Raw genomic sequence first — 13,707 nt, 5'->3', positions numbered from 1 at the left:
TTTAATTTGGGGGGCAGGATGCCCCTCTTCCTTCAGCCCATTCTGAACCTGCCCTCCCCTGCCCTACTCAGCACACCTCCCCTTGTGCACGTGGAGATTGTCACACTCTTCAGATCTGATTCTGGAGAGGAAAGGAAATGTCAGCTTTGTGTCACTATTTTCAATGGAAAGACCATGAGACATCTACTCCCCAGCCCAGTTCCTTGTCCTGCACTGACGTCTCCAGGTGTGACCCTGGGCATCTATGTGTTTAAAATGCACATGGTGGACAGAGTTGACAATGGAAACTCTGCTTTCTGTTTAACTCTTACATTCCCTCTTATTTTTTCAATTGAGAACTAATCTTTGAGTTAGAAATTATGACATTCCCAAGTTCTACTCCAATCTTTTTTTCACGTTTATGTGTCACATGTGGCTTAATAATTCTTTAGCAATTGTACATCTCAGTCTCACAATTGGCCTGATGGATTAACATTTTGTTTACTCAAATAATTATGCTTGGATGATAAATTCGCCTGTTAACACTTCTTTCTTAGCAATATGCTCACTGACAATAGGGCTCTTTCACATGGCTGTGTGCTCCTGCGTGGATGGGATGGAATCCAAAGGTCCCGTCCTCCCGACCCAAGCAGTGCATGTGGTTTCCCAGTAATCTCTGTGACGCAAAACCTGAGAGAGGGAAAGGCCCACAACATGCAGTGTCATGAGTGGACACTTTTCCAATTCCGTTTCGCACTTTTTTGGTCAAGGAGTGTGTTTGCACATGCATGGAGAGAGGAAGAATGTGTGATACACACACGCATGCTATTTATGTACTGACACCAAGGGTATTAAACACATATTAAAAATAGAAAAGCTGACGTTTGGAGCTTGTCTTTCTGCCTCTCGTGCTGCCTCTAGGATTCCCCTAGGATGCAGAGGTGGAAACAAACACTTTCCTGCTGTGGGAACAACCACAGCATTGAGTGTGTCCCACCTCCTTTCCTAAAGCCAGCCTGGGCATGCCCACAGGGGCAGGGGGCCCCGAGGAAGGGGCAGTCTCGTGGTATGCCAGAGAAAAACGCAGGAGACAGCTGTTTCATTTGGTAGTTGTTCTCCATACATGATTACAACACCTGCAAACCTCAGCTAACTATGGCACAGTGATGTACACATCTGATCTCCTGCTTGATTTTGAAGGGGATGCTCCTAAAGTCTTAAATGTGGCAGTTGCAGATCTTGGTAGATAACCCTTAACAAGAAAAGGAAGTTCCCTTATAAATGTAGTTTGCAAAGAGGTTTTGTCTCTTTGTTTTTCTTTCATGCATCCACCAGATAGATCATGCTTTGAGGGCTTTTTGTGGTGCTTTAAAAGCACTGTAATCTGGTTTTTTGTTTTTTGGAGTTTTTTTGAGACAGCGCCTTGCTCTGTCACCCAAGCTGGAGTGCAATGGCATCATCTTGGCTCACTGCCACCTCCATCTCCTGGGTTCAAGCGATTCCTGTGCCTCAGCTTCCCGAGTAGCTGGGATTACAGGTATGTGCCATCATACCCCACTAATTTTTGTATTTTCAGTAGAGACAGGGTTTTGCCATGTTGGCCAGCTGGTCTCGAACTCCTGACCTCAAGCGATCCGCTGCCTCAGCCTCCCGAAGTGCTGGGATTACAGGCGTGAGCTACTGCGCCCAGCAGCAATGCACTCTGTTTATTTTTATGGTGGTTGTCCTTAAGATCCACACTTACATTTATTTACTTGTATTTGTTTCATAAATTTAACAGTTGTCTATTTCTTTTCTGCCACAAAAAGAATTTTACAAAATCTCAAGCCCCTCCCTTTGTCTCTCACCCCTGTATGTGCTCTGCCTCACTGGGAAGGTTTCATGTATACTTATGATGAGCAGGCTCACAGCGCTGTATCTTAGCCTGGGTATTATGTAAAGAGACACCCATTCCTCTGAGAACTGAAAAAAGAGAACTTCGGTATTTTCTTTTTCTTTTTTTTTCCTTTTTATTTTGAGGCAGAGTCTCACTCTCTCACCCACGCTGGAGTGCAGTGGCATGATCTTGGCTCACTGCAACCTCCATCTCCCAAGTTCAAGCAATTCCCCTGCCTCAGCCTCCTGAGTAGCTGGAATTATAGGCACCTGTCACCGTGCCTGGCCATTTTTTTTTTTTTGCTCTGATGCCCAGGCTAGAGTCCAGTGGTGCGATCTCAGCTCACTGTAACCTCTGCCTCCTGGGCTCAAGTGATCCTCCTGCTTCAGCCTCCCAAGTAGCCGGGACCAGAGGCATGCACCACCATGCTTGGCTAATTTTTCAATATTTTTGTAGAGATGGGGTCTCACTATATTGCCCAGGCTGATCTTGAACTCCTGGGCTCAAGCGATCCTCTCGCCTCAGCCTCCCCAGGTGCTGGGATCACAGGCTAAGCCCTCGCCAGGCCTAAATGCACATTTCTAGCTCTGAGCTGTCTGTTGATGGCCTTTGCCATTTCCTTCTCATTTTCCTTTTTAGCGTCTGTTACATAATACTTGTTGATTATAGAAATTAGAAAAAACAAACTAGAAGGTGGAAAACAGTGGCAGTCGCCTAAATTCCCAACATAGAGCCACATTAGATGTTTCACTCTGTGGCCTTTCAGGTTTCTCTCAGATGTTCACCACATAGACCTGATGTGGAAATTGCCACACTGAAAATGGTGATGCTACATGTTTAGATATTGAGATGATCTCATTAATTTCCTTCAGATATTAACTTTAGGAAATGCTCCTTACATAAACCCCAATGCTCCAATGTCAACATGGAAAGGAGACATTCAGAGTAGAGGAGCAGCTTTCATTGAAATCTTGATTTTGTTCTCAAATTAACCTTAGGGATGACATGATCCCTTCCAAACCAGCACAGACACGAGTACAGTCCATTCTCCTCTGCTGGATGTGGCTTCAGGATTTTCCCATCTTTATTTCTTTTTAAAGTTTGAGAAACATAAAGATTTGCTTATGAGCTCTTCGATTATTTAAAATTATTTGTTGTTGGCCGGGCGCGGTGGCTCAAGCCTGTAATCCCAGCACTTTGGGAGGCCGAGACGGGCGGATCACGAGGTCAGGAGATCGAGACCATCCTGGCTAACACGGTAAAACCCCGTCTCTACTAAAAAATACAAAAAAACTAGCCGGGTGAGGTGGCGGGCGCCTGTAGTCCCAGCTACTCGGGAGGCTGAGGCAGGAGAATGGCGTGAACCCGGGAGGCGGAGCTTGCAGTGAGCTGAGATCCGGCCACTGCACTCCAGCCTGGTTGACAGAGCAAGACTCCGTCGCAAAAAAAAATAAAATAAAATAAAAATAAAAATAAAAATAAATAAAAATAAAATAAAATTATTTGTTGTGTTAACAGACACTGGAAAGGACAAGAAAAAATAAATTTTAATTCCTCCAAACGGTTTTATATTAGGTGATTATTTTTTACTTCTTTACTTTGCTTACATCATACATAGAAAAACAATCATAGAACTCATCTGAAATACCTACTGTCAACGGGGCGCAGTGGCTCACACCTGTAATCCCAGCACTTTGGGAGGTAGAGGTGGGAGGATCACTTGAGGCCAGGAGTTTGAGACCAGCCTGGGCAACACAGTGAGACCTGGTCTCTACAAAAAATACAAAAATTTGCCAGGTGTGGTGACTTGTACCTGTGGTCCCAGCTACTCCTGCTTGGGGGCTGAGGTGGGAGAATCACTTGAGTTCGAGGCTGCAGTGAGCTATGATCCCGCCATTGCACTTCTGCCTGAGTGACAGAGCAAGACTCTGTATCTAAAAAGGAAAAAGAAATATTGCTATTGGCTGGGCATGGTGGCTCAAGCCTGTAATCCCAGCACTTTGGGAGGCCGAGGTGGGTGGATCACCTGAGTTCAGAAGTTCAAGACCAGCCTGGTCAACATGGTGAAACCAAGTTTCTAAAAAAAATACAAAAATTAACTGGGCATGGTGGTGGGCACCTGCAATCCCAGCTACTGGGGAGGCTGAGGCAGAAGAATTGCTGGAACCAGGGAGGCAGACGTTGTAGGGAGCCGAAACTGCACCACTGGACTCCAGCCTGGACCACAGAGCGAGACTCCATCAAGAAAGAAAGAAAGAGGCCGGGCGCGGTGGCTCACGCCTGTAATCCCAGCACTTTGGGAGGCCGAGGCGGGCGGATCACAAGGTCAGGAGATCGAGACCACGGTGAAACCCCGTCTCTACTAAAAATACAAAAAATTAGCCGGGCGCGGTTGTGGGCGCCTGTAGTCCCATCTACTCGGGAGGCTGAGGCAGGAGAATGGCGTGAACCCGGGAGGCGGAGCTTGCAGTGAGCCGAGATCGCGCCACTGCACTCCAGCTTGGGCTGGGCGACAGAGCGAGACTCCGTCTCAAAAAAAAAAAAAAAAAAAAGAAAGAAAGAAAGAGACAGAGAGAGAGAGAAAGAGAGAGAGAGAGAGAGAGAGACCTACTGTTGTCTATTTTTGTTTCCTTCTTTCTTTTCCTTTTATTCCCTTTTTCTTCTTTCTTTCTCCTTGCTCCTCCCTCTCTCCCCTGCTCTCCTTCTTTCTCTGTAGGATGGACCTGAAAAGGCAGACGCTTCTCTGCCGCATGGTGGCAGAAGGGTAGGGCTGAGCTGTCTGGCAGACTATGAAGTCTGGTTTAGGGTCTTTCAATGTGGGGCTGGTTAGGATTAGAGTAAGGGTCACAATACAGCAATTTAGAAGTGGCAAACACAGCAAGGTGAGGGTTCAGAGAGCCCTAGGGTTAAACTTATTTCTGTTTTCTACCGAAGAGTTGATGGGCCTTTCTGGCAGTTGCTGGAATGAACGATGAAGTTGTCTCCTAGAAAGCAGGGCTGTGCTGGGAAGGTGGCCCCAAAGCTATGACCACTGGTGCGGATGCTGAGCCATGGGCTCGACCTTGGTGCCGCCCGTGGTCAGAGGACAGTGCCGGTGAGGGGACGATCCGTGCAGTTCCCCACAGCTGAGTGCCGTACAGGGCGGGCGTTTCAGCCCCCATGCAGTTCCTCTGCTCCCCTTGCTGGATGATCATTTTGGGATCATTTGCAGGGCAGCACCTGCACAACAGCATTTTAAATCAAACACTGGGCCAGGCGCGGTGGCTCACGCCTATAATCCCAGAACTTTGGGAGACCGAGGCAGACAGATCACTTGAGGTCAGGAGTTCGAGACCACCCTGGCCAACATGGTGAAACTCTGCCTCTACTAAAATATAAACATTAGCCAGTTGTGGTGATGCGCACCTATAATCCCAGCTATTCGGGAGGCTGAGGCACGAGACGAAAATCACTTGAACCTGGGAGGCGGAGGTTGCAGTGAGCCGAGATTGAGTCACAGCACTCCAGCCTGGATGACAGAGTGAGACTCTCAAAAAAAAATAATAAATCAAACACTGGGCTGGGCATGGTGGCTCACGCCCATAATCCCAGTGCTTTGGGAGGCTGAGCTTGAGGTCAGAAGTTCCAGACCAGCCTGGGAAACACAACAAGAACCTGTCTCTACAAAAAACTCATGTACAACTCTAGCTCACTGCAACCTCAAACTCCTGGACTCAAGTGACCTTCTCACCTCAGCCTCCTGAGTAGCTCAGACTACAGGGTTGCCACCACCCCAGCTCATCTGCAGCATCCCAGTCATCAGGTAGGTCTAAAGCAAAAGAAAGCGGTAGGGTCCTGTAAGGCCTGTGAGAGTGAGGCTGCCTCCACCTGGGCTCCACCGGTTCCCTGCCACCTTCCAGGCTCAGTGACAGCCCAGTGCAAAGAGCAGTTCCTGCCAGAGCCCCGGCACTGCTTAGGAACATCAAGACAGAGAGACTTCCATTTCAGATGCTTGGCCTGTTGTTGTTTCTGCTCTAAAAAAATCACCTAATGGTTGAGTCCAGTTGCCCAGGAACAAGAGATTGCAACCAAGCAAACCTGGGTGAGTTCCATAGAAAACTGAACAAGGGACAGGTGCTCTGTTCAGCATGCTTCCCTGCTTCAGCCACTTTGAGGGTAAATCACACGCGGGACCAGCCCCAGTCCACGCCGTCTTGGCTATCCCAGGAACACAGCAGGCACAGACCTGGCCCCTCACTGACAGCGCCCCCACCCCGACCCACAGCAGTGCCCCTCACGGAGCCTTGAAGCTACAGTAGGGGGCATTCGGTGATTCATGCAGGTCCCTAAGTGAGCCCCAGAAGACCATGGGGCCCTGGCCTGCCTCCCACACCCCTCATCCCCAGCCCAGGCCTGAGGCTCCCCACAGACGCTGCCCTTTGAGAATGGGAGCAAAATGGGACCCAGAAAGAGTCTGTCTTAGGCCTTCCAGAGCAGGATGAGTCTCTTCCGATAGATGCCTCTTAACGCCCCCGGGGTCACGGACCCTTGGAGAGCTGAACAAATTGGCTATCTCAGAAAATGCACTTTGTCACCTGCACACACAATTCTGAATACACCTACCTTGCACACCAGCATCAACGCGATTTCACAAACCAGGCTCCATAGGCCTCAAGTAGAGACTGGTCCTCGAGGTAGACTTGTTTCTGAGGACTGCTAATGGGCCCCTCAGACTCTAGAGGAGGCAGCACAGATCAGACCTGGTGCCTCCCAGGATCAGACCGGCGGCTGGCAGCCTGGCAACTGGTGGGGAGGAAGTTTTTACTGAGCCACAAGCTGCTGGCCAGGTCCAATGGGGAGACAGTCAGAGGCTTGGACACGGAATCAGTTCACTGCCAGACTGCCCAGTTCCTGGCGATGAGGATGTCTACCCATCACGATGACAACACTCAGGGCAGCTGGGCCACGTGCTTGGACAGGCCAGCGTTCAGTAGGGGTTAGGCAGATGGTGCACAGGACAGGCTCATCCTGGGGAAAGGATGTCCATGCCATTTTGCTAGCCTGGAAGTGCTCTGGAAGGAGGACAGAAAACCTGCCTTAGCTAGGGCATCCCAGGGCATTGAGACAACACAAGGACAGGCGTGCGCACCTCCGGGAGCAGGCAGGAGGGGGCTGAGGAGGGGCTGGGGGCTGTGGGCCACAGAGGCAGGGGATGGCTTGGGGCTGAAGGTGACTCAGGACAGAAGAAGCTGGGCTTCACTGGCAGCCCCACTGGCCCTGAGCACTCCCACCTCCTGCCCTGCTGATCGTCAGCCAAGCGTTCTGGAAAGAACAGCGTGAAAGCAGAGCCAGCCAGAGAAAGCCGAGTGAGAGTTCACAGAAACAGCAAGAAGGGCACAGTGTCAGAAGGCAGGACCACCTCTGTGACCTCGGGGGCAGGGCTGCCCTCTGCGAGGCAGACAGGGATGAGCCTGCGTCTGCTGCCCACCCAGCAGCGCCTGAGCTGAACCCCCTGCACCACCATGAACACACATCTGGCATCAACTCGCTCGCCACCCCTACCCCCCTCAATCTGCTTTGGTAGAGAAGAGCCTGGGTTCAGGCTGAGCACAGGCTACACTGACCCTGCCCGTCACCTAGGGAGACTGGCGGAGGTGGCAGCATGAGGAAGTGGACCCCAGAGAGCACAAGTGACAGAAGTCCCGGGAGCCAGAGGATGGGGCTGGACGTTGACTCACAGTGCCTGATTTCAGACGCTGGGTTGGCCACATGCTAACTGTGCAATCTTGGACAAGCGACTCCACGTCCCTGGGCTTCCTCTCACTTTTTCAAAACTAGTGGTTGTAGGCATTGAATGAGTTAAAGCACCAAGTGCTCAGAACTAGGACAGCACAGGGAGTTATCCAGGGCTGGTTCTCCTGCTAGAGAATGTCCTCGCTGTGGAGGTCGTGAGAGAACTTCATTAACCTTTGGGGATCCCGCGTCCTCACAGCTCCATCCTGAGGCTGCCTGGGATGCTGGTGCTGTGCCTTTGTCAGGCCCCAGCAGGAGCGCCAGAATGAACTACGAGTCCTCAGACCCGGATCCCATTGGTAGAACTGCTAGGATGAATGCTGCCCGCACTGGAGTGTGCAAGCAGATTGCCTTGGGGAGTGTTAAAATAACACAAAACAAAACTATTCTTGAAAAAATTACATTTACACTAAAGTGCTCCATCCCCTGGAGGCCAGGGGAGGCCCCTCTTCAAGCCCAGATTCTATTCTAGGACCGTGATATTTCCATGAAAAGGTGACAAAGTACTGCCTCAGAGACCCCCACCCCCCCACCAGGGGAAGCCTGGGCCTGGGACCCCTTCAGTAGGGGTCTGAAGCCCAAGTCTTCCTGGAGATGCTTTTACACTGCTTGGTCTTTGAAATATTTCCATTTTGAGATGTTCTTCTCTGAAAACTCCTCCTCATTCAGAGCCTGCCGGTAGCTGGCCCTGGAGCATGGAGGTCACAGTCTGTCTTGGTACAGGGACACCACCTGTATTTCGGATGAGTGGACAGTTTTCTGTCATTTTCCCTGCACTTCTTGTCTCCTGTCTTTGTCTAGATGATTTTTTGCTTATTCCTTTCTATTTCTGCACATTCTTGTTTTCTCTTTTCTTTCTTTTTTCTTTTTTTGAGATAGGGTTTCGCTCTGTCACCCAGGCTGGAGTGCAGTGAAGCAATCAGCTCACTGCAGCCTCCACCTCCCTGGCTCAAGAAATCCTCCCACCTCAGCCTCCCGCATAGCTGGGACCACAGGTGCACACCACCACACTTGTCTAATTTTTGTTTGAGTTTTTTTGGTAGAGATGGGGTCTCACCGTCTTGCCCAGGTTGGTCTGGAACTCCTGGGCTCAAGCGATCCACCAGCCTCAGCCTCCCAAAGTGCTGGGATTACAGGCATGAGCCACCATGCCTGGCCCAGCTAATCCTTTTCTTTTCTTTCTTCCTTTCTGCGAATCGAAGGCCTTCTCTGCCATTCACCACAGCACTGTGCTTCCTGCCTTCCCTGCCCTGGGAGCCTCTGCAGGCCAGAGCCCCAGCGAGTGCAGCCTTGTGACTGTACACCTGAACTGCCTTCCTTCCCTGTGGCTAGAACTTCCTTCCAGATTATCGCTGTGCACCTGGACTGGCTTCCAGAGGCCTTGGGTGATTCCCTGAGTGAGGCCCATTCCTAGCCTTGCAGGTTTTCGGAAGGTGACTTTGCTGCTTTGGCCAGAATGCCTCAACCTGGCAGTATTCAGCAATGTGGCATTTCTGTGCAGATAGTTTTAAACTTTGGTTCAGTTCATTGCTTATTCATTTGATGTTTTAAGGAGCGTGGAGCCCCAGGAATAAAATGGTAATAAGTGAGGACTTCCTGTTCTGGTTCTGCATGTAAGGAGCTTGGAAGATATCTTTCAGTAGATATCTGGCACTGGGTTCCCTGCAGCCTACTCCCAAGGAAATCATTTCTGAACTGGGCTTTTCCAACCTGGAGCTTGGCCAGGCCGCATCCCCTCTCCCCAGAGGCCCTGCCGCCTCCCCGCACTCTCAGGCATGCCTCCGGTTTGCAGTGATGGCTGCTCCCTCCGCCAGTGTCACCTGCTGTTCATGCAGCATGTGGCCGCAACTTCTGGTCAGTGCTCTGACTCACCTGCCTGTGTTCCCATCATTCTGCTGTGGGCCGGGTCTTCAGGATGATCCTTTGCTGGTTCCTTGTCCCTACGTTATCTCCAAAGGTAAGTTTTTCCCAAACCAGGTTTTTGCAGGACGTTTGTGCTGGGGCGGTCAAGGGCTGTGTTCTAGGCTTGTGCAGGCTTTGTTACAATTCCAGTTTGGTATGTGGTCATTTTCCTCACTTTAAAGGAATAAATGAGGGTGGGTGTAGTGGCTCAAGCCTGTAATCCCAGCACTTTTGGAGGCTGAGGTGGGAGGATCACTTGGGCTCAAGAAGTCAAGGCTGCAGAGAGTTGGGATGGTGCCACTGCACTCCAGCCTGGATGACAGAGTGAGACCCTGTCTCAAAAAGGGAAAGAAAAAAAAGAATAAACAAGATATCGTGTGTGAGAGAGGTTATAAAGGTAAGGTATAAATAATTAATAGAAAGACTCCACATAGAAAGCAGGACATGTCATGTCCTCAGGTGACCTCTGTGTGCCTGAGCCTGAGTGGCCTCTCAAGGGTGCAACCCACAAGCCTTGGAGGTGAGTGCATCCCCTGACCCATCCCTAGACTCCACTCTCGTCCTTGGTGTGAACTGTTTCCTTGCTGCTTGTTGCGGTTTTATTTTGTGTTATGCCCTGAAAAAACACACCAGAGGGTTTCATGTGCCCTCCCCTTCCTCTGTGCCTGGTCTTGTCCCTGCCTCACTCGGCCAAGGGGCCAGCCTCTGCAGACATGCCTTTGTGATGTCATCTTCCCTGTGATCAGACACTAAACTCAGGAAGTCATCAAGACTGGCGGCATGACTTTACACCCAAACCATCTTGGTGCTTCACAGACAGCCAGATCCCTCACCTCACTGCCCGAGATGGCAGCCACATGAGACAGGCCCTGAAAATAACAGGTACCGTGGTGTCCTTGACCTTTAATTAGCTCCACATTTTCTACTTGCTACTCACCGAAGAGCTGACCTGCTGACCTGTTTATGCAGCCCACAGGGTGGAAAAAGTTCTAAAATCTAAAAGTGAAGCTGAGAGGCTAATTTTGTATATGCAAAATGTACAAGATATGAATAAAGTGTTATATTAATAAAATGCCCTAGAAATCGTACTCTTTCCAGAGGGAATGGGAAGGCCTGGGGCCATGTCCATGTCCTGGCTGTGCTGTGTGCCCCTGGGGAAATCCCTACCAAATCACTCTGCGTCGAACCTCATGAGGGGTTACTTCTCTCCTCGACTCTTCTGTTGCCAGCTACTGTCATCATTTAACCAGGTCGTCAGGTCACCTCGGAGTAGATGGTTTTGCTTTTCTGCCATGCTTGCCTGGAGACTCAGTTTAAGCTAAAAGCTAGACACTGTATCTCCAACAGAGGATTGTGTCAAAGCCAGGGAGGAAAGAGCCGGATTGGACACTCAGCAAACGACACCAGGAGGACATGGCTGGTGATGCAGGCATCTTCGCACCAGATGTTACCTGTGAGATTGTGCCCAGGAGCCGAGTGAGGGTTTCTAGGACTCTCAGGAGGGAACAGAAGGAAGCAACTCCCCATGACTTCATGGCTGGCTGGGGTACAAGCTCACATTCGGGAAGCCACAGAGGCGAGCATCTTGTCACTTTGTGCCTTAGCACTGCGGTGCCCTCAGTGTGGGGTGAGCAAAATCACACCTTTTCTAGCAATAGGCCCTCACACTGACTGACAAACAATAGTGGTGTGGCTTCCCCTACTCGTGGGAAGTGCGTGGGTGGAGAAGAGAGTGCACTGAGTGGGTAATGTCCGAGCATGCCTGCTGCCCCAGCCTCCTATCCCGCAGGGGAGATGCCTGGGGTCCAGCTCCGGACACACGGCAGTCCAGCTTCCCCAGAGACACCCCTGTGGGATCACCCACTGCTTCAGGCCTGAACATCATCGCCAAGGAGAAATCTCATGTTTTCAAGAAGTCCCTGTGGTGGTCAGCCAAGACAAGGCTCCTGCTTTGCCCACAGCAAGGAAGGATGCTGAGGAGGAGTTTGAGAGCCAGGCTGAAAACAGTGAGGTGGATGCAGGAGCCAGCTGGGATCCTGGCGAAGGGGATGGAGACAGAGTCGCAAGCTGGCCGTGGCTTCTCTGCATTTCCAGTTTGCTTTTCTATAGAGTAATGATAAGAGAGCCTCCCCACTGATGGGTCGGTTGTGTATTTTCAATGAGTTAATATGTGCAAAGGGACGGGTGCGGAGGTCAGGACTTCAAGACCAGCCTGACCAACATGGTGAGAACCCATCTCTACTAAAAATACAAAAATTAGCCAGGTGTGGTGGCATGTGCCTGTAATCCCAACTACTTAGGAGGCTGAGGCAAGAGAATCACTTGAACTCAGGAGGTGGAGGTTGCAGTAAGCCAAGATCACACCACTGCACTCCAGCCTGGGCGACAGAGCGAGATTCTGTCTCAAAAAAAAAAAATCGCAAAGTGTATCAAAGTGCAGCGTCATGAGTGAGCTCATGCTGTGGCCCCTCATTTTCATTTAGTGCCGCTTGAGACCTCGAGGAAGAGGGTCCCTTTGAACTTTGGTGACCAACATCCATCCATCTCAGCTCTGTCCTGGAGGTCAGCTGAGATCAGGGATAAGTGCTTTGCCAAGGCCACTCGCTACAATGTGTCTCTGGAACAACATCCCCTTACTGCCGCAGCTCCCAGCTCCTGCTGGAGCCTGTGCCTGTCTGGACACCTCCCCACCACCCCCCACTGGAGAATCTAACATTCCTGCCTCTGTTTTTGCCTCCAGTTCTTCAACATAGAATCTCTGCTCCCAGGAGCAGTGTGGGGGAGTAAATGGCCGTGGCTGAGTTTCATTCTATGTGGTTAGACCTGAGGGTGAATTCCAGGCAATCAATGGACCTGGAGTGAGCCCTGGAGATCTGGATCCCAGTGCCCCTCTGAGAGCCATTGCCAGGCACATTACTAAGTGGTCCACAAAACTGAGGTGTCTGTCAGAGTGCTTGAGTAGATTTTAAATGTAGAAGAACAGCAGCAAGAGGATCCCTTCTTTAGACTTTTGCAGTAGTTCAGGTGAGACAGACCAGAGCAGGAGCAGTGGAGGTGGTGGGGGCAATGAATTTAGATGTGAACCAGAGAGGACATGGGAAACAGGGTCAAGGTCTGGGCCTCCAGGTAAGCCTGGCACCTTTGCTGAAATAGGGAACACGGCTGGAGGGTCATGTTTTTTTTGTTGTTGGTTTGTTGTTGTTTTTTTGCGGAGGCGGTGGTGGGAGGTGCGTATCAGTTGTCAGGCCTCTGAGCCCAAGCTAAGCCATCATATCCCCTGTGACCTGCATGTATACATCCAGATGGCATGAAGCAACTGAAGATCCAGGAAAGAAGTGAAAATAGCCTTAACTGATGACATTCCACCATTGTGATTTGTTTCTGCCCCACCCTAACTGATCAATGTACTTTGTAATCTCCCCCACCCTTAAGAAGGTTCTTTATAATCCCCCCACCCTTAAGAAGGTTCTTTGTAATTCTCCCCACCCTTGAGAATGTACTTTGTGAGATCCACCCTCTGCCCACAAAACATTGCTCCTAACTCCACTGCCTATCCCCAAACGTATAAGAACTAATGATAATCCCACCACCCTTTGCTGGCTCTCTTTTAGGACTCAGTCCGCCTGCACCCAGGTGAAATAAACAGCCATGTTGCTCACACAAAGCCTGTTTGGTGGTCTCTTCACACGGACGCATGAGACATCAGTAATTCTACTTCGAACATGCTCAATTTGAAATGGGCATTAGACATCTGATATGGTTTGGATCTGTGTTCCCACCCAAATCTCCTGTTCAATTGTAATCCCCAGTGTTGGAGGTGGGGCCTGGCAGGAGGTGATTGGGTCATGGGGGCGGAGTTCTCATGAATGGGTTAGCACCATCCCCTCGGAGCTGTTCTCCTATTAGTGAGTGAGTTCTGGAGGGATCCGACTGTTTGAAAGTGTGGGGCACCTCCCCATTCCCTCTCTTGCTCCTGATCCTGCCATGTGAGATGCCTGCTCCGGCTCTGCCTTCTGCCATGAGTGAAAGCTCCCTGAGGCCTCCCCAGAAGCAGATGCTGCCATGCTTCCTGTACAGCCTGCAGAACTGTGAGCCAATTAAACCTCTTTTCTTTATAAATTACCCAGTCTCAGGCCTTTCTTCAGCAGTGTGAGAACAGACTAATACAGCATGCAAGC

At 50.4% G+C, this 13,707-nt stretch overlaps 1 long non-coding RNA gene across 1 annotated transcript; it reads right to left on the bottom strand.

Moving 5' to 3' along the window:
* Positions 1 to 8,110: 8,110 nt before the first annotated feature.
* LOC126962820 (uncharacterized) lies at positions 8,111 to 10,207 on the bottom strand. The gene is made up of 3 exons (XR_007728818.1): positions 10,160 to 10,207; positions 9,500 to 9,861; positions 8,111 to 8,359 (listed from the first exon to the last, which is right to left on the bottom strand). It is a non-coding gene; the product is annotated as an uncharacterized LOC126962820 (long non-coding RNA).
* Positions 10,208 to 13,707: the final 3,500 nt, after the last annotated feature.

This window comes from Macaca thibetana, chromosome 9 (genome assembly GCF_024542745.1).
Source record: "Macaca thibetana thibetana isolate TM-01 chromosome 9, ASM2454274v1, whole genome shotgun sequence".
Lineage (NCBI taxonomy): Eukaryota > Metazoa > Chordata > Mammalia > Primates > Cercopithecidae > Macaca > Macaca thibetana.
The sequence above is the reverse complement of the archived record's forward strand: the minus strand, read 5'-3'. Positions and strand labels throughout refer to the sequence as shown.